The sequence below is a fragment of the Lissotriton helveticus genome, chromosome 1_2 (assembly GCF_964261635.1).
Source record: "Lissotriton helveticus chromosome 1_2, aLisHel1.1, whole genome shotgun sequence".
Classification (NCBI taxonomy): Eukaryota; Metazoa; Chordata; class Amphibia; order Caudata; family Salamandridae; genus Lissotriton; species Lissotriton helveticus.
In genome coordinates, this window is record NC_136058.1 from 177332576 (window position 1) to 177351954 (window position 19379).

Here is a 19379-nt window from a genome sequence, read left to right on the forward strand (position 1 = left end):
AGAAGTGGCATCTCATGAGAGCAGATTGCAACTTTATATGTGGACGGTCCGCAAGGTAAAACATTAAAAACTAGGAAAATTTAATGCTAAAGAAAAATAAAACAGCCAACTACTTTATCGAGGCTTAAGCCAATAGGCAAGCTAAATAATAAAAATTTGACAAATAAGTCAATGAATTGTCAATGAAATGCTAGTACTCAGCATATCAAACATGAAAAAGGTCTATGACATAACTGTGTATGCAAAATAAGCTGCAACAGCCTCCAATAGGAAGTCACCGTCTTCATCCGAAAAGAGTTCAGCCATCCAATTTAAAAGCGGAAAAGAACATACGTGCTCTCCCAGCACCGGATCCTCTATCACCATCAGAGGACAGCTCGGTGGGTTTTCAAGAAAGCTCTGTTCCAAGAAAGACTGTGTTGCCGCCAGTAAATTCCAGGGACCAATTAGTCCATGCATCAATGCCACAGCCATAATCCTTTCGCCAGGACAAACCAACTCGTGAGTAATGATAGGAGTCATCAGCTGATTAAAGTCGACGTCAGGAGAAACCGGTCCGCAGAGACACAAATCAATGGCCCAATCGAAATCACAGGTCAGGCAGTGAAATACAGGCTGGACACAGGTGAAGTAGGAGAATCGAAAAGATAATCCATATGCCGTGCTTAATATCGCCAACGGCATTGTGCCATAATATTCAAGCATGCGATTGCGGAACAGCGTCAGCAGCTGCAGGGCGGGAGCTTGCACAGGAGGGACATCCATATTTAAAAATGTAAAAAAGCACAAGAGCGTCCGCTGGTAATGCAAGTAAAAATGGGAATCCACCAAGCACAGTGGAAAAAATAGAATGAAAGAAAGCAGGGATGACTCCAAAGATTTTCTCAAATGAAGTCACGAGACCACTGGTAACAACTTTAAAAAAGTGCGCCAGGCCCTTTGTGGAGGACGCGTTAAAGATAGTCCGAACCATCTTGCTGAAATGGAAAGGCAAATCTGTATTTAAAAGGGTCTGCACCTCTGTACGGGTGTTCGCTATGTGAAGCACGAAAGTTTCACGGGCCGAACTCAAGGCCACCTCTCTCTGAGACAAAAGAGCTCTTATTCTTGCCATGCCGTTGAAATCTGTTCCCAAGGTTGGTATTTGTGGCCAGATTGAAAACTCCCTATGTTCATGTGTGGGAGGAAATAGAACATTTCTGCAGCAAATAACCCGTTCACTTACTGTTACGATAAAAGGAATACTTTTAATTAACCCAGAACAATCTTCATTATTGAGCATCAAATAACTACCATTTTCCAACAACTTGAACGTGGGGATGATAGCAGGAACTGGCGTGCCTTGCAACACGCAAGCCATATTTGGTCGGTGTTTGTTGCATGAACCGTGTAACTGTATGTGCCTACACATTAGTGAATGATCTGGCGTCTCAGTGCATTCCTCTCCATTCAGATAAACTTCTTGATCATCTTTGAAACATCTGTATGTGTATGGAAGCGACCAGACCTCATGAAGAAAACCACTACCTAAAGGTGCATAACGACCTATTGGTATATATTTCATACAATTTGAAAACTTATATAAAGCAAAAGGCAGCGTTATTAAACCGTGGATAAGGCACGTTGCCAAAGCAGCCAACCTTTTGGATTTATACTGGAAATGTTAAAGGAAGAATTATGGAGTAGGGCCTGTAAATCTTTAATGGACAACCGAGTAAAATTACTCCAACCATCATATTCCTCTAACTCCGGGATAGTAGGGGTGTTTAATTTTTTAGAAGTAGCCAATCCAAAGCATTTGGTCTGGGAAATTATTTCATTCACAAACAACATATGATTTGGGATGAGATATGCACGGTGCAAAGCCTCAGTGCCTTTTACCTGCCAGGTTCGTGAACCCCAAACTGATGTAGATCCTGGATATCTTTACACTGTGTTAAGTTAGCATGGGCTCATTATTGGTTTAAACGCCATTTTTCCTTTTTTGCAACTTCTGCACACGACACTTAGTTGTTGCTTTAGCTTTCACCCTACCTGCGTCAAGATCTATGCCTGCTTCAAGCAGGTGCAGGGTTTTGATGCAGCTTTGTCCTATCTGATTGTAAATGCGGCAGACTGTGGGTGGTAGAGCAGCGGTGCACGTTAACTGGTGCATCTCTGGGGATGTGCTAGTTAATATAAATCTGCCCCTTTCCATACATACTGAGCATGTCATGAATGATGTAATATGTGACATCATCAGCAGTGGATTACGGGTAATAGTATCTCTAGTTTACTCCCCTATAGCTGTCTTTCTTTTAACATAACTGTCTGTTTCCTTCCCTTATACTTACTGTTTTTTTGGTTCGCTTCCGGTTCGCGTACCGGCGAGCGAACTGGGAAGCGAACTAAGAGAAATAGAGGTTGGCACAGTTCCAAATATTGTACCAATTTTTTAATACCGGGGAGGTAGTTCTGAAAAGAACTTTTTTTTAATTGTTTTTGTTGTTTTATATTTTTTTAATTATTTTTCTGAATTTTTTTTTACTTTTTTTGAATTTTTCTGAACAGTTTTATATTTTTTTTGTTTTTTTTTTGGAGGGGGCAACGAAAACGATTCATTGTAAAGGGCTCAACAGGAGCAACAAAAAAAAAAAAGAATTTATTGTTTGGGGCGTTTCGGACAAACATGAGCATGATTGTCAATAGCTCTGTTGATCAGAGTGATGCTACTTTCTCCGTAGCAAATGAATCCACTGCAATGTACGCAGACTTGTTTTACTTCACGAAATCTCGTTTGTATATTTGGCACCATCTCCCTGCCCTCTGGTCCCGTTACGTCCGGTACAACAGATCTTCTGGCCATAATAGGGAGATTATCTAGGTCGTTACGAAACTGTGCAGCACTGTAGTTGTTAGGATGCCACCTAGTCATATGGCGATGCATTGTGTAGTTTCCGAAACTGTATTTTTTGTCGGTCCCTCTGGACAGTCTATCTTGACATATAAGGCAAGTTACGTATCTTGCATTTACTTTTTTCTGACCTTTGGGTATTTTAAAAAATTGCCAAATGAAGTTTTCTTTCCGGTGAGACGTCCTGGGCTCCTCAGGCAAAAAGTGCCTCTCTTCGTGCTCTTCGTCCTGTTCCTCTTCTTCCTCTTCTTGCTGATTTATAACTTGAGCAGGTGGTCCACTCTTCCTTGGATGTGGTGGAGGTGGTGGGGAAGCACCAGCTGAAGCTACTAAAGAAGCCATTGCTCACTGGTAACAAAGGGTCTTTCTCTCACAATGATGAAAGCCAGAGTGAGGAAAGAAGGAGGGATTTTCATCATTTGGGAAAAACAATAGTTCTCAACCAATGAAAAGTGTTCATTTTAGATTATATGACCTAGTCTTACATCATTAGGAAACCAAAAGTGAAATGAACCAATGAAAAGTGTTATTACCAAGTCACATGACCTGCTGTGTTTACGTTACGCGCTTTGCAGGGCCTCCCGGTTTGCTTCCAGAAACCTGCGCTTTGCGCCTCGCTTCGCGTACCAGTTCGCTAACGTAGCACGTCATATGACGTATCACGCGACAACGCGAAACGTTATGTGGACGGGAGGCGTCACGATGTTGTTTTCTAACGCGGCAGTTGCGGTAAAGAAACGTTTACCGGCTCGCGGTCTATTTCGCGGCATCAAGGTCAGCTAACGGGAAGCTTCCCGATTCGCGAAGCGGGAACGAAGAAAAAAATATATAAAAAAAAAAAATTATTAATAAACATATAAAATATATTTTTGGATTTAAAGAAGAATACATTTTACAGCTACAGATATTAGCTGTTAAAAAACCAATGAAATTCACTGAAAAAACCATAGGTTATAGACCATATATAGTTAGGAATTAGCATTTAGAAAACCTTATTTTACTCACACAAAACCATTGAAATTCCGTATATAGTTAGTTGCACTAACTATATATCGCGCACCCGCAATCCACTGCTGATGATGTCACATATTACATCATTCATGACATGGTCAGTGACATCACTGATGACATCACTGATGACATCTCAAATGACATCACTGATGACATCACTGATGACATCTCAAATGACATCACTGATGATATCTCATTTGACATCAATGGTCACATCAATGATGATATCATTAATGTGACAATACAATGCATCTCCTCACACTTTAATATAACCTCTGTTACACCCAGTGTTAAATACAGAGTATAATTTTTGAAACCATTGACACACCAATACTAGTTACTACATACGCACTCACTGATTCCTACGTCTACACACACATTCACTCATTCACCCATACAATCATTCATACATACAATCACTCATCTTTACAACACTATCATATGCACTCATACACCTATACAGACACTCACACTCTGCCACTCATCCATGGAGTTACTCACACACCTAGTCAGTCCTGTAAAGAATCAATCACACTTCCATTTTCTAATCTACACAGTTAAACATAGAGTACCTTACATTTTCAAACATATACTAACACATACTTACTCTCTTATAGAATCACTGATACAAGTACACATTGATCTGCACAGAGTCACACACCTCCCAGCCAGCCATACACACACTCAGTCTCCCATACAAATACTTGTGCAACCAATCAATAACCCATATAGCTACTTATATAGCTACTGATCAACACATGCAGCAGCTTGCACAACAACAGACATACTGATGCACACTTTCAGACAGTTTAGTCACTAACCCGTGCATTTAGTAAGACGCATTTAATCACTCACTCATACAGTCAATCACGCACCTACTAAAACCTTCATTCAGACACTTATACATCCACTCATTCTTCAATATGTAAAACATATTTAAACTTTACAGAAACACATAATCACTGGATGTTGTCATCAGTGATGTCATTTGAGATGTCATCAGTGATGTCATCAGTGATGTCACTGACCATGTCATGAATGATGTAATATGTGACATCATCAGCAGTGGATTGCGGGTGCGCGATATATAGTTAGTGCAACTAACTATATATGGAATTTCAATGGTTTTGTGTGAGTAAAATAAGGTTTTCTAAATGCTAATTCCTAACTATATATGGTCTATAACCTATGGTTTTTTCAGTGAATATATATATATATATATATATATATATATATCACTGTAACGTTTGGCGCTATTCCAACAAACGGAGCCAACTTCAATTGCGGTTTAAAAAACTCTTCTTTATTTTACGTAAGCCACAACGCGCTTCATCCGACATGGTGTCCTTGGTCACACACAGTTTACCTGCCTATCACTGGCCTTATCTTTACAGAGGTAAAACTGCCAACTAGGAAAGACTACCAGTTTTCATAAAGTTACCTGGTGCTATTTTCCAATTCGACTTACATTCACTCAATATATAAACCTAAACATGACATTGTAATATTTTTGAGGCATACAGAATGTGATTATATCATATTAGGGTATGTTGTGTCAAAATAAATATTCATACATTTTAAATGTTTTACTATACATAATGAATCAGACCTCAAGTGTCTAGGCTAGAAAAGACAAGTGTCAGACAAATGTCAAAATTAGGATGCACAATTCATTTTCCCTAATCACATATAACATCCATAATTGCAGGCTGGTGCCTAATTGGTCATCAAATAATTTTTCATCCCAACAACTGAAGTTTCGGCTAGTGCCTGATGATGCCATTTGCAGTTCTAAACCCTCGGAAGTAGGCCGTGTCTGCAAGAGGTTCATTTAAATCACTTGGTTATAACTAATTTCTCATTATTCAGAACTAAAATTGAAGTTAAAGTTAAAGTTTAAAGTTAGACATGAATGTAATTCTTCATCGCAATTCAGCCCATTAGGTGTTCTACTATTAAGACTGAGGATGTATCTTGTTTCAAGCTCCCATAGTGTTCTAACACGATCACCACCCCTCTTGTTTTTCGGGACTGCATCTATCACAAAGTATTTAACTTGTGTGGGGTCTTTCTGGTGTGTGGGTTTGCAGAGTCGAGCTACAGGGTATGATCTAACAGTGTTGGTGATCGCCCTCATATGCTGTAGGATTCTTTTGCGAGCTTGCAATGTGGTGCTACCCACATACTGCAAGTCACAAGTGTAGGTGAGCACATATATTGTGCATTCTGTCTTACAGTTGTAGGCCCCCTTGATCTTCACCTCCCTACCACTACCAAAAGGGGTAGAATAAACTGTAGTATTCTAACTTATACTGCAAGCTCTGCATCTGCTACACTTCTTAACCACATGAGTGCTAGCGAAATTCCGCTCCTGTGCTCATGTTTTAAAAAACCCATTATTCATGACGAGCTGGGCTCGTCATGAGCGTGCGAGGAGGCTACCTCATGACGAGCCCAGCTCGTCATGAGCGTCGAAGGGGTTAAAGACAGGTGCAAGCCCCAACCAACCTGGGTCACGTTTCATTCCTGGGCTTGTTTTAACAATAGCATCTCCTGGGGATCGAGCACTCCGAAACGTAATGGGTGGGTGTCTAAGCAATATTTTCCCAATAACGGGATCTGTTTTCAGAATATGCCAGTTTTTATTGACAAGATCCCTGAATTCTTTGTTTTGGGTGTTGTACGTGGTAAGGAAACCCATTTGCGGTTCTATCTTTTCCTTTCTGGATTCTTTTTTGGAAAATAAGATCACCTCACGTTTCTTCCTATTTGCTGCATGCCTTGCTTCCTCCACTATTGTTTCCCCACAGCCCCTCTCAAAGAATTTCTGGCTCATCTCCCTCTGGCATTTGATTAATTCATTAGGTGTGCTACAATTTCTATTAGCTCTTAGCATTTCACTGTATGGTATGCTCTGTTTTGTATGGACCGGATGAAAGCTAGATGCATGCAGAGTTGTATTGCCTGCTGTTACCTTCCTGTGACGTCTGGTTTCGAGTTTCCCTGCCTCCACATATACCTCTACAACTGAAAAGTTACATTGCTTTTACTGATGGTGTATGTGAATTCCAAATTCACATTGTTATTGTTTAGACGGCTGACAAAGTGTTCTGCAGAGTCAATTGTTCCTCTCCAGAGCACAAATAAGTAACCTATAAATCTGACCTACAATATTATGTTTTGTTCCCATGCCTGTGCATGTTCTCTGCGGAGCACCTGTTCCTCCCACCGGCCTACATGTAGACATGCATAACTGGGGGCAAAACAGGTGCCCATCACAGTCCCCCGCTTTTTCCGGTACAGAACATCTTTAAATAGAAAGAAGTTGTCTTCTAGGCACCTCTTTGCCATCGCCAACAACATCTGGGTATGCTTCCATTAGCTGACTGGTCTGTCACTCAGGAAGAATTATTTATTGCATTTGTAAAGCGCATCTAACACCTAAAAGGCATCCTGGCGCTTGCAGACTCAAGGCAGCATAGGAAAGGAGGGCGATAGTGGACTAGAGTTTAGGGAAAAGAAGTGTTTTCAATCTCCTCCTAAACAGGGGGAGATCGGAAATGTGTCTAAGCTCATCCGGGAGAGCATTCCACAGCTTCGCCGCGGCTACGCCAAACGATCTTCCTCCTGCTTTGATTTTCTTAAACCGAGGTATTGTCACCAGCCTAGCAGAGGAGGAGCATAGGCTGCGGGCTGGAACATACCATCTAAATTTCCTTTGTAGGCTAACAGGGCCTAGATCATGCAGGGCCTTAAAGGTCAGACAGAGAGACTTGAATTGTACCCTCTCTCTCACCGGGAGCTGGTGTAGCTGGGCCAAGGCCGTAGAAGAGGAGGCTCTCGTCGGCCACCCCAGAGCTAGTATAGCCGCCGCAGACTGGACTCTCTGAAGTCTATCCATAAGAAGGCTTGGAGAGTCCAGCAGCAAGAAGTTACAATAATCTAGCCTGCTGAGCACAGTGCAGCGTACCACCTCAACCCGGGCAGGGAGCGGAAGTAGGGGAAGAATTTTTCTCAGAAGTCTGATGACAGCTAGACAGCCAGCTACTAGTTTTGATACCTGCGCCTCCAGAGAAAGCTCTGTATTGAACATAACACCTAAGTTACGCACTACCTTCACTGGCTGTACAGCTGAGGAGAAATCCCCAGGCCAGAAGTTACAGGGTAGAAGAGTTTGCACCCTAGGGCAGTATAGCACCTCCGTTTTCTCCGCATTAAATTGCAGTGAGTTGGCTTTCAACCACCCCGCCGCATCTCGCAGACAATTATGAAGCTCTTCCAAGGAGGTCGAGTTATCTCCCTCCAGGGAAAGAATCAGCTGCGTATCATCAGCGTAGTTGACCATTTCGATATTATGTTTCTTGATGATTGCAACTAAGGGCCTCATATAAATATTAAACAGCACCGGACTGACTGCTGAGCCTTGGGGAACGCCGTGCAAGATGGTAGAAAAGGTGGATTGAAAGGGAGGGAGGGCCACCGCTTGTTCCCTGTTCTTGAGGAAGGACTCAAACCACTCCAGGGCCCAGCCAGCAACCCCCACCTCTCTCAGCCTGTCCAGCAGGATGGCATGGTTCACCGTATCGAAGGCCGCAGACAGGTCAAGCAGTATCAATACACCTGCCTGACCCCTGTCTGCTCGCCAACGAAGCTCATCCAGCACGGTCACTAAGGCCGTCTCGGGACCATGGGCTGGCCGGAAGCCTAACTGCATTTCCTCCAAGAGCTTGTGTTGCTCGAGATGTCTGGAGAGAGTGCGTGCCACCACCCGCTCTACGATTTTAGCTGGAAAAGGTAGAAGCGAGATGAGTCTAAAGTTCTTCAAACACTTAGGATCAAGGGTGGGCTTTTTCAGTAAAGGGGTCACCACCTCCCTCTTCCATTGTGAAGGAACCACTCCAGTGGAGAGCGACTGATTACAAACAAGCCGAAGCGTGGGAAAAAGCTCAGCCTCAAACTCCTTCCAGATTTTCAATGGGAGCGGATCAAGTGGAGACCCAGATGTAATAACAGAGGCCACTCCCCTAAACTCGTCTGCAGTCAGCTGCGGAAATTCCACAAGGGACTGAACTTCTCCCTGTTCGAAGACCGCTCCAAGATTGTAATGGTGGGAGGGGGGAGTGACTAGGCCCTGCTCCAGAGGTCTATCAAACTCAGCCAATGCCGAGGGGTCTAAGCTATTGACTCTGGATTGTTGCTGATCCACCCCCAAGTCTTCAATGATCTTATTGATTTTATCCTGGAAGAATCCAGCTAGATTCTCACACAGTTCCTGGGAGGGGGGGATCTCATTCTTGACACAGTCCGGGCTGCTAATGCTATTTAAAATATTGAAAATACTGCGGGAGCTATCCGGGGCATCTGTAATCTTGTTGGAATAATACGATGATTTAGGTCTATGAACTATGAATCTCTTTCTTGTATTCTATCCGCTTTATTTTCCATGCCAGCCTGTCCCTGTCTAGGTACGCCTGTCTCCACTTCCTCTCCGCATGCCTGCAAACCAGCCTCAGATTTTTTAGGCTGTCCGTGAACCAGGGAGAGGAAGGTCTCCCCCTGCTCCTATGAATTTTTAAAGGAGCAGTGGAGTCCAAGACTGAGACAATCTTTGAGCAGAGAGCGGCATAGTTCGTCTCAATCTGCAGGTCCTGGGAGAAACACTCATCAACCCTGAACACAGGGGTCTCACCCTTTTTCCGGCCAAGGGACTTTCAATCTCTGCTCACATATTCCCTCACAAGGCTAGATGTCCTAATAGCCGAGGTACCTGATTTCAGAAAGAATTTAATTAGGTAGTGGTCGGTCCAGGCCATGGGTAGATCATCGCCCACCGTTAGGAGGTTGGTCTCTGAGAAAATCAGGTCCAACCGATGGCCCCCTATATGAGTGGCCTGGGAGACTCGCTGAAAAAGGCCAAGGCCCTCACATGAACGGGTCAGATTGTAAAGACCTACGTTCAAGGTGCCAGTCAGCCAAAGATTAAAGTCTCCAAGGATTACCAGCTGGCTATGTGTAGCAGCCATGTTTGTAAGCAGTTCCAGCAGCGACAGCTGCTGGGATGCGGTAAAGACCCCCGGGGGTCTATAGCAAATAATGCCAGTTAGGAGGTGTCTATGTACGTTCTTGATTGTGAATCCAAATAATTCACAGCCATCACATGCATCAAGCTCAAGGAAGTGCAAATCCAGAGTGTCTCTAAAAATTACACCCACCCCACCCCCCCTTCCACCAACCCTAGGCCTATGCCTAATTTTAAAACCTGCCGGGCAAGCATCCCCAGCGTCAACCTCGCACTCTGGAATTCCATAGCTCTTAAACCATCATTGTGCACAATGCTGGTGTAGAGAGTTGTTATGTCCAGTGCAATTAATACAAAATCATGTTCCATAGGTATATTGTATATCATTTTCAAAAAGTCACTATTGTCCCTTACGTACGATGGTAGCTTTGATACATAAGATTTCAAAAAAAGTCAATGTACTTTGATGTATGCTCCATCATACTTCCGTTGGCCGATATTATTGGTCATCCAGGGGGGCAACTGACATTTTTGTGCACCTTTGGGATAAGGTACAGCACCGGAGTCCTGTGCGAGTCATTCATCAGATATCTGAATTCAACGTGCAAGAGTAAACCCTCCTTCATCCATTGCTCTAGTACCAGAGTATATTCAGCATGAGCTTTGACCATTGTTTCCTGTTTCCATTTTTTTGTAACAATCTCTCTGATTTAATTGAGTGCGGTCTTCCTGTAAGTACATATTCATCGGCCAAAGGACAACATTGCCCCCCTTATCAGAGTTCTGTACGACTACTTACTTGTTCTTGTTGATTTTTTTCTACCAGAATATGGTACTTCCATTCGCTGGCAGTGCATTTCCTATTGCTTTGGTTGATACCTCTGTTGATCCTCTTCACACAGTTGGTAATTAAATCATGAAACGTATCAATATTGTCCTTAGCAGTGAACGGGGTTGCTCTCAATCGTGGGCTAAACGCTGTGGTTATTGTTTCACGACTTTGCAAGTTCTGTCCCATTATAATGTCCTGGATTGTTACCCGAGCATTCGGGTCCTCATTTTCCATTTTCAATTCTCTCAGGGTTATATTATATATACATAATTTTCCAAAACGTTGTTTTCCCATGTTATTTCTGATAGGAAATTTTGGGACGTGTTACAGAAAAGACACCTGAAAAGAATTAAATCAAATTTGGCAGAAAGTTAGATTTTTACTCAGAATGTGTGCTTTGTGATTTGATATAAATTTCTTCAGCCATTTTTGAGAGATATGTGTTTAAAGAAGTGCTTGGGTGGTCATGAAAGGGTTTAAGGAATAGGTCTATCCTGGATGGTCTGGTACCTTAAATTAAAAAAATTAAGTGATCACATTAGTCAGAAGATATTTTTTCCTTATTGGTCCCCTCGGTCATGCTGGACTAAGCAATCTGATTGGCTGAACGCAACATGAAGAAAACTGTTGCGGCTGACATTACAGAAGATAGGGGCTCACTCCTCGTGTCCTCAGAATAAAGATGTAAAATGATATAAAGGTGCATGGCAAGGGTCATCTGATCCCTGTGGCACTTACGGTGGGAGACCACAGACATCCCCCAGCCAAATTTAACAAAAATAAATGTAGTGCTGTGGGTCCTGCGGTTCTGCTTCAGGACCCTGCGTGGTACTGTAGAATACCCGTGAAAGCCTTGTACCACAAGACTGCACAAGCTTCACAAACTGAAGCATGCACCGTCTTGCAGTACTGTGGGGTTATGCTTGAGTGGCGGTACCGCAGGAGTACAGTGAAATAAATTAAACAGGTAAATAAATATAAAAGATGTGGGGTGGGGTTTTGAGGAAATGGGGTGTATTATATGGTGTGGTTGGGGGACCTTACTGTGAACAACACTTACAAACTTCTTTGCAACCAATAGGTTTGGTAAGTGTATTACACAGTGAACTCACCAAACAACACCATATAGTAGACCCAATTTCCTCACATTAGTGGCAGCAATAGGATTGTACCTGGTGTGTCCTGCTCACAGAAAAGTTGTCTTCAGAGCCCAGCCAAAGCCAGAGACTCCAGGGGTCACTTTGCTCACCTCAGGTGTCCTGCACAGAGCGTTAACAGCTGAAGAAGCCTGCTGGTTGAGTTTAAGCCCAAATCTTCAAATCGCCGTTTCCCATTGCTATGCAGAACCAGAGACTAGGACCCGATGCTCACGTGGTCTGCTGGATCCAGGAGAGTCATCAGAGTGCAGCTTGGTTGCCCAAAAGGCAAATTAACACCCAGGAAAGGATTTGGCTGTAACCTTGATACCAGGTGACTGTAGTCCAGTGGTGACTGGACTTCTACCCGGACCTAGAGGACTGTGAGGGACATCGACTCCGGTGGCCAAGATCCCTATTGACCTGGAGCATCTTCAGCATCCTGTATTCCCTGCATCAGGATCACGTCCGCAGGAACCTGTAGCAAATGGTTAAAAGTGCCTGGAACTAGCAGAAGACTGTTTCTTCCTAGGAGGTAACTGTTTCATTGGACCTTGCTGGCCCCTTGACTGGCTCCCTGTCAGCGCTGGTCACCTAAAGTAACTCAAGTAACTGCATTGATAGTTACCCATGTTTTTCTTGAAAAAAACGTACTGTGTCAAATTCGTTGAATTTAGCAATATTTGTTTGCTATTAAAGGAAATAGTGCATATTTACGATACCTTGTAATTGCTGTATCTGCAGAACCTCCATTAGATCTTTTTTTCTTGTGGTGTATAAAAATACAGTTTATTTTTATAAATTGGGGTCAGATTTCTTGAGTGTCTCATGAGTTGTTTCTTCAATTGTTTGGAGCTGAACACTTGTTCCTTTATGTAAGCCTAGCTGCTCAGAGCCACAGCTACCCAGGGTTGCGTTTAAACTTTAACAAACGAAACCTACTGCTCCCAAAGAGGCTGGTAAGTTTATTACATGGTGAAGTCACCCAACCACTCCATACTACACCCCATTTCCTCGGCGAAGGAATAGCTACAGGTAGCATGCACAGCCAACCCTCCACCATGCAAAGCTGAAGACCAGTCGTGGTGGGCGCTGCGCATCTCCAAAGGACATTTTGGTATCATCGAGCAAAATATTCTTATATCTTCATAGTCTGCTGTTGCTAATAGCTTGTACTATTCTCATGTTATAGGTGTTCACCTTTAGCTTGGACCTACAACTGTAGAGTGGGGCTGTAAGGGCTGTAATAACCTGCTTTGGCAGACTATGCAAATATATTAATATTAATAGGCAGAGAAGAGAAACAATATAAATAATTTTTCTATCATTTAACCATGAAAGGTGGTTCTAACAAGGACCTTTTTTTAATACATTTTTTCTTACATTTATAAAAATATCTTGGGTATTGAACTAACAACTTGAAAAAGGGGCATCAAGAGTTGGATCCAACAATGAAAAAAAACGTAGTTCCTTTTGCACACCTGTTCTTGTGCAGTCAAGAGCTGGTCCCTGGCAGGGTACTCTGCTCTCCAGCCGAAGCAAATTTTCCATAATCAATGCAGAAAAGCCCATAGAAATGGTTTTTGGAGCAGTTGATGTTGATACTCCTTCATCCTCCTGCCTCTTTGCAGCATTGAGCTGCCTGGTGTGCTATGTCCTGAGATGTTTAAACATCCCTGAGGTACTAAGGTCATCCTCGTGTTCCTCATCTTTCTCCAAGTGCTGTCCTGACACCTGCTCTCCAGATACATTAGTTTTGGTAAAATCCCCCAAAATTATGCCAAAAAAGGAAAACAAAAGCACAAAACAATGCACAGGGTGTGAGTAGTGTGAACTGTTACTCTCTAACAAGAGTAAGAGGGTGGGAGCTCCCTGTCTATACATCAAACTAATAATATCAGCCAATGAAATTGTGCTTTTCTGTCTGTCATGTGTACCATTTTCAGGTACTGTGGTATTGCAACACATTACCACATTAGACCGTTCTTATTTTGGCCTGTGAGGCAACCTCTAGGTATACAATTGAAAAAAAACCTTCCCCTTCGTAGTGAACAGAACGTCTGCAGGACCTGTAACAGGAAGAACATTTAGGAGGCACTATTTAAAAAAATCCCACACTCCTTAGAAACAACGTGAAGTGATTTTGCTAACTACCATTACTGGATTGGGGTTTAACAGAGCCAGTTTCTTTTTTAAAACTTTTTTTATTACTTATTTTATTTTGTACACAAGTCGTACACATTCTGCTCTATACTAACTTAAATACTTCACTGTAACACCAATCATAAGTGACAATACAAGTGGGTTTAAAACATGTGCTTAGGTTATCTCTGGAGTTATTTTTCACAATGTAGACATAATGGAAAATCAGCAAATGTCTAATTTTCAAATAACAGTATTGCTCGTGATTAACCGTGGGCAACAAACACCGCTCCTCACATGGAGTTTGCTGGGTTTTTCTAAGTCCGCGCTCCGCTTGGAGCACGGAGTTTCGCAAAAAACTCTGACTCTGCCGCATGGCGTTGTTTACCCGGTGCCAGCCCCCAGTGAAACTCCAATTACACAGGCTATTTCTGTGGTGATATACTAGGCATGCATAGGGGCATGCCTGCCAAAGAAACAAAAGAGGAGTAAGGGGCTCTGCGCTCCTTCACCAATCTCGATCCGTGCCTGTAAGATGTGACATCAGTGAGGGGAAGCATAACCTGGCTCAGCGCATGGTACTGCCCACTCTGACTGGGAGAGGGCGCTCTGCCTCCACAGAGCGGCATCACCAGAATCCAGGTGCTGGGGAGAACAGAACACCCCTACTTACTGCCATGACATGGGTCGGCTGCAAGTTGATCAGCAGCATGCTCTCGGTGAGCTGAAAGATCCTGCAGCAGAGACCTGCTCACAATACGGGGAGTGATGGACCAGCACATCCTTGGATTAGCAACACGGTTATTGGGGTCTGGAGGAGGTGTATGCATCCCAGAGTAGGAGGACCCATCCACGCAGCAGTCATGCGAGGACCTCTGAAGAAAGCGGCTGGGTGGGCAGGTGGGGTGTTGGGGAGAGGGCTGTGAGATGTGTGGAGGAAGGCCGCGTAGACAATCATGTAGTGTAACCCGCAGGCAGCCCGGGGTCCCATCATGATTTGCGTTGTGTTCCTCTTTCCCCAATTTCCTAGGCTAAAGTGAGCAGACCTTCCTGCAGTGACAGGGCATGTAGAGATAAAAGGGTGTCATGGCAAATGGAGATCACTGGGCTGTAGTTGCCACAAATTGGTTGTTTAGCACTTTTTCCCTGTTGCCCCAATAATATTACTAACATGACTGATGTCATCACATCAACGTCAAAATCAATGCCTAAACAAACTTTACGGGCTCATGTGTTTAATGGACTAAGTTTCATTTATTTAAACAGTCTCTATCGCCATCTACTGAAATAGTTTTTAAGTAACTATTTAACCCTAAAGCTCCAATTACTATCATGCTGCACAAGTCTGTGTTATCTTGGTCCCTGAATTAATTAAATGGAACTCTGCGTAGTGCGGCAGAGTTTTTTTGCCACTTCGCAGAGTTCTACGTAGCGCTGCTATCCGTACACCGTCCACCCTTACTCATGATACGGTTCTAGTCTCAGGAGGCCTTCCTTCATATGGCCCTGTAGAAGCCCATTGCATCTTTTAAGGCCACAAACCCAATCCTTGCCTTCCAACAAAAATCTGGGTTCAAGGTATGACTCAAGTGGCCATAGTACTTAACTCTTTCCAATGTACTACTACATACCAATTATATTAACATTCCTCTAAACAAAAAAAATAACCTTAATTTTAATCAAATTCATTTTTAGAATTTTATCTTCATTATAGCTAGTTAAAGCAGTCGCAATACCTTGAAGGTCAAAAAGGGTTTGGTTGATAAGCACCAGATTGTATGCATGGATTAAAAGCATCTGTTTGCCACCTAAACGTGCTGGAAAATAAATATTGCCACTGAGGTATTCAAATAAATCATAGAGACAGAAATTAAACACAGATGGTGCAAAAAAAGCAGCCTTACCTAAGGCAGTTGTGTATTGATTTTGTCAGAAATCACCCCAATATCCCTGACTTGAATGTATTATTTTATTTAAATAAAAAAAGAAGTCGGTTAAAGCCTTTCACATAACATTTCTTTCTGTCATTTACTGTCTGTTTTATAAGCTGTAGTGCTATTTTTCTCTAAAATTGTTACTTAACTTTTTTTTACTTAGATGCTGACAAATCAGTTACATAAAAAACGACATAAAATTAAGTGTTAATGTGAGCTAAAATACAGAGTTTTCTCATGGTCAACTTTTCAAGTTTATAGAGGTTAATAGAGATGAACCATCACAATTTTGTTAAAATGATCAATTATTTCATTTCACATTAATAACTACTTAAAACAATGTATATTCTAATCCAGCACTGTGGCCAAGATTATTATTAGTTTTGATTGGGTTTCTTAAAAATAATGTATGTTTGTGTTCTTGATGCACATGAATTAGTTGTTTCAAAACCATTTTTTAACATTTATGGTTCGGCAAAGTATGTAAAATTTTGAATTTCTCCCCACCGGTTATGAAGCTTGTTATTATAATGTTTATAACCATGCAAAGAGAAGTGGTGTCCTATATTGCATTATAACACAAATAGGGTTACAAGGAAAGCGTAAAACAGATTTAAATGTTGACTGAAAATCATACAGATCCAGAAAGTCTTTCCAAATAGACTTAAATCGCTCTTCTAGACCTATGAGGTTAGATGATATTTATGCAACGAATGTACCAGATTGAGTATGCATGTGTTGATGTGTGGATTATTGACTACTATCCATGTTAGTTTTTGGACTATTTTTAGCCATCGTAATTACCCATAGAAGCCACAGTTGTTTATTAACCTGTTACCAAGTTTTTGTAAAGATGACACTTCTCGAATAAAATCTTCTTGGAGTAGTTTTATTGTAGTACAACCCCCGAGACAACACTCACTAACCAGCTGCTGTCTCAACTGCTGCCCCCCACTCTGTGCTCTACAGTTCAGAATCACGGAGCGATCCAAACTCAAAATGGAATGTATACAGTCACACAAAGAGAATAAATTGCATGTTGAATATAACGTTAAGAAAATGTAACACACTTCCTTAAGAAAAAATCCCAAAAATTGAGTAATTAAAAAAATAAAAAACAACAACATTGTAATGATACAACTGAAGTACTAAAATAATATGGTGTTTTAAGTTTAAGCTACATAATCTCTAAACCTGATTGGTTTAGAAATGATGCGTCCAGACAATCTTCTGAAACCAGGATTACTGAGAACAGACACATTTGATTAAACATTTGATGTGAGAGGAAAAGCAACAGGACTTGACTGAACGTCCATGGAAACATTAGTATTATCCTTGATACCTAACCAAATGTTACGTTCTAAATCATTGCATGAAGTTATTTTATTGAAATTTCATCTACAACCATCATCCAACAATAGACAATTTCCCACAACATCCAAGATTATCTTAGGCTTAGACCACCTAGAAAGACTTCCTTTTACGTTCCAACTTGTGAAGTTCTCACCCAGTCTCCTACACAAAAACTCTGCATATGTTTCTTAATTTTACTATTATGTCTCTGAGTGTATTTATTTTGATATTCATTTACCCTATCTTGAAGAATATCTTTGGAAGCACATCTAGAAGTTTCACACATCCATGCAGGAGTTACTTTACTACAAGCAGATTGTCCCCTGAGAAGACTGAAAGGAGTCTCTAAAGTAGCTGAATGCGGGGTATTGCGATAGCTCCAAATCATTTTTTTAATGGCTAACTTGCAGTCAACATTTTCCAAAACAGCTAATTGAATGCTTTCTTTCAATACATGGTTGAACCTTTCAACCATTCCATTCTCCCTTGCACAATAAACTGCAGTGGTGTTATGCTTTAAGCCATGTGCCCCTAAATATTCTTGAAATTCCCCAGCCACGAATTGCGGACCATTGTCAGTAGTGATAGATTCTGGATAACCCTCCCTATGAAATATTTCTTCACAAAAGCAGATCACATTGGAAGCTTTTGATTTCCTTAACGAACGCTACCTCAGGCCACTTGCTATGGTAATCCATTAAAACAAATGTAAACTTTCCTGCAATGTTCCCTACTTTAAATGGACCACAAATATCCATGGCTAACTTTTGCCATGGTTTTTCTGGAAATGCAACGGGAATGATAGCAGTGTCTTGAGATACATGAGATTTGTCACCACACATGCATGCAACGCAATTTCTGACACATCTTTCAATATCTTTGTCAATCCCTGGCCACCAAAAATCACATATAGCTCTTCTTTTCATGCCTGACATGCCAGAATGTCCGTCGTGAATGAGCTCTGATAGTCTGGAATGCAAATTAGAAGGTACAATTAGTTTGTCAGCTCTCCTGACAATTCCTAAAACAGTATCATAAGATAATTCGGACCAAACAGTTTTATATTCTGAACGTTCTTTGTCACACCAGATACTGTGATTGTTATGATGTGTTAAAAATGAAATCACTTGTTGTAAAACAGGATCATCTAGAACAGCTTGTTTCCATTCTTCCAGACTGATGGCACCTTTACATGCTTCATTTACAGTAGCTACAGACCATTCCTCTTCAACATCCAAACACTTTTCATCTCCCATTGAAGTGTCACTAAGAGGAAGTCGTGACAAACAATCAACATTAACATTCTTAATGCCTGGTACATACACGATTTGAAAATATAAAAATCCTGTGTAACTTATATATCCATTTAGCTATTCTCGGAGTTGTTTTACCTGCTCCTTTAGTGGTGAAAATGTCTACAATAGGTTTATGGTCTGTCCTTAGTTGAAAATTTGTGCTAGCGCTTCCTTTTCTATGACTGAGTAAGAGGCTTCTGCACCTCTCAGGGTACGGGAAGCGAAAGCTATTACCCATTCAAACTTATCTTTTTTTTGCATTAATACAGCACCCAACCCATAAGCACTAGCATCTACAACAATGATAGATTTGTTGTTGGGGTCAAAAGGTTTAAGGGCTACAGCTTTGATGATATTGTCTTTTATGCTGTCAAAAGCCGATTGACATTCAGAGTTCCAAACAAAATTAGCACCTTTTTTCATAAGAAGTCTTAAACAATGTACCTTTGATGCAAAATGAGAAACACATTTAGAGTAATATTCCGCCAACCCCAGAAAACAGCGTAACTGCTTTTGTCTGAAGGTGGAGGAGCATTTTTGATAGCATCCATCAAATTTTTCTTGGGTTTAACACCATCTGCTGACAAAGTATGCCCAAGATATTCAATTTCAGTGGTGGCAAATTTGCATTTTTCAGCAGATACGGTCAAACCAGCCAATTGTAGCTTCATTAATCCATCATTCAATATACAATTATGCTCTGCTTCATTTTTGTCCCATACTAATACATCATCTTGAAACACAAGCATATTATCAATACCTTT